We start from the raw sequence: 2456 nt of genomic DNA, 5'->3' as shown, positions 1-2456 counted from the left end.
CTACCAAGGAAAGCCCCGGCTGATAGCCGCAAGGCGAGGTGCAGGTGGCAACCCAGCACTCGCATTAGGCATGTTGTTGGGCAATTGCTGCTATCGGGTTTGTCGGCTGGTGTCGATTGTCAAGTCTCGTAACTGTTGCATCGAGTATTTGCCACCAAGTGGAGGTCGGCACATCTCACCCGTTCTTCCGATTGAAAACGGCTAATTACCGGGGCGCGTTTTGGGTTCCAATTTCGACAAGTTTGTTTTATTCTTATGATTTCGAAACAAAAGCGTGCAGCTTGCTGCATTCTGTAGAACATGAAACATCACGAATTGGAACAGACAATAGCACAACAGTAGATCAAAGTCAACAAGAGGTGTTAACCGCATAACGAAAATTATGCATCATTTCAAAAAGCAGAAAATTGTCAACTGAACAAAACATTGCAACTTTGATTTTCTTTCTTCTTTTCTCTGCGAAACGATTGGTAGAAACCTGTTTTACAGTAAATATAATGTTGATCTCTCATCGTTCATACCCTGCTGTACTTCGGCGTTGGAAGGTTAGGGGGCTGAACTCACCATTGGGGGGGGGGGGCAAATTAGATATTGGGAGGAGGAAGGGGGGGGGCAGTGGGCCAACCAAAATAATACAACAAATCGACAACCGCGCCTTTGTGAACAGCGCCCGGCCTAGTCCGCGCCCGGTACTATTACACGCACAAATTTTTTCACACTGTGTGCACTATGAGAAGTGCAAAATGGCTTTGAAACTATATAATCCCAAATGTGTGCTCATTTCAAACTTAAAGTGTTCAGGTAAATGGCGATGCTATCATTTCTAGCAATTGAAAAACATAAACAAAACATTTCTACCCATAGTACTTCAGAGTCCGAACAGCGCGAAGCCTCCATAGCTCAGTGGTTAGAGCACTGGTCTTGTAAACCAGGGGTCGGGAGTTCGATCCTCCCTGGGGGCTGTTTTCCATCCGTCACTATCGCGCTTTTTCGTGTGCTGGGGTTAAGGTTGCGAAGGTGGCAAATGGTAGCTGAAACTGATGGCGCTTTACATTCGTTGGGTAACCTTCATTATACATGAATATCATCGCCTGTTTTCTTAGGGGTAGGAGCCCACTGAGAACTGATCAGAAAACACAAGATCTCAAATTCGGCTTGCATTGACAAAGTATTTTCATTAACAATAAATCTCACGGTCTACTCCAAACCAAACGGTGCACTCATTTTAAACTTACTATCACGAGCTATTGACGTTGATTAAACCACGCCTATGCGAGCCTAATGGTGGTTTCCCCTTGCCTGCGCCCCTGCGATGGCGTCTGAAACAGGCAGGGCTATAATCGAGTGCCAAACTGTGCGAGCACAAAACCAAGCGTTCCCACTAACAAAATGACAAGTGAAACCGAATCCAGGAGTGACAGCCAACGTCTCGATGTCGAAAGGCCAGCGTCCAAACCATCGCTAATGCACAGGACGACGACAGAGCGCGATAACGTACCGGTCCCGTCAACTGCAGAACAGGGCGGGGGGAGGGCGCAACGTAAACCATCTGGAGGACAGACTGCCGGTCTACATGGGTGCCAGCGCTCGCGCAGCGTCGTAAAAGCCTCCGGTCGCGCGTCGGGCGGGACGCGTGTCGCCACAGCGGGCCGAGTAACAGGAGGCGAGGATGAGCCGGCCGGAGTGGGCCGCCAGCCGCCAGGCGGCCCGGCTCTCACGCCCGGCGCCCGGGGCGTTTTTGCGGGGCTGGCTGCGGATGCGGCGGCGGCGGCGGCGGCGGCGGGTGGTAGACGCCGTGGGCAGTTGACCAGCCCGCCCTGCCGCTGACCGCCGCCCCATCCGGTCAGGTGAGGGCCGCCGACCGCCTTCGGCGTCGGCTAACCAGACTCCTCGCCGGGGAGGACGGCCTTCTGCTGGGGCCACGGTCAGGCCGGGTTCGGAACGTGTCGCCACTAACCGAGGGCGGCGCAGCAAGGGCGTAGAGTGGCAGCCCCTGTATTGTGTTACGGAGGCCCTTTTGCTAGCTCGGGAGGCCCGCATTACAAACTAGAAGGCTGTTCAGAGTTAGAAGGCACCCTTTATCCATGAGGCCCCGTTTCTAAAACAGGAGGCAACTTACCTTCAGACTTTTGTTCTAATCGAGCTGAATCATGAACCGGCTCATGATTCTACCATTTTGGGTTGAGTGGTAAGCTGAGGCAGCACACAGTAAAAATGCTGCTTTGAGGCATAAACAAATCATATTATTCGTAAATTTCATGACCTCAATTGTTAGCCGATTATTCCTAACAACGTTGTGTCCTTGAGTCATATGGCTGGTATACAAATTGTAACATGAAAGAACACAGTACGCCCAGACAAATTAACAGACCATTTCAGGAGTGTTAAAATGAGCAGCATGCACCGCTAGTTATAAATCTTTTAGCAACTTTCCACAAAGTTCGTTATCGTAATTG

At 50.9% G+C, this 2456-nt stretch overlaps 1 non-coding gene across 1 annotated transcript; it reads left to right on the top strand.

The window, feature by feature from the left end:
• The first annotated feature begins 889 nt into the window (after positions 1–889).
• TRNAT-UGU (transfer RNA threonine (anticodon UGU)) lies at positions 890–962 on the top strand. Its single transcript has one exon. It is a non-coding gene; the product is annotated as a tRNA-Thr (tRNA).
• Positions 963–2456: the final 1494 nt, after the last annotated feature.

Source organism: Pollicipes pollicipes, unplaced genomic scaffold (genome assembly GCF_011947565.3).
Source record: "Pollicipes pollicipes isolate AB1234 unplaced genomic scaffold, Ppol_2.1 Scaffold_7231;HRSCAF=8579_pilon_pilon_pilon, whole genome shotgun sequence".
Classification (NCBI taxonomy): Eukaryota; Metazoa; Arthropoda; class Thecostraca; order Pollicipedomorpha; family Pollicipedidae; genus Pollicipes; species Pollicipes pollicipes.
Note: the sequence above shows the minus strand (reverse complement) of the source record. Positions and strands in the feature narration are given on the sequence as shown.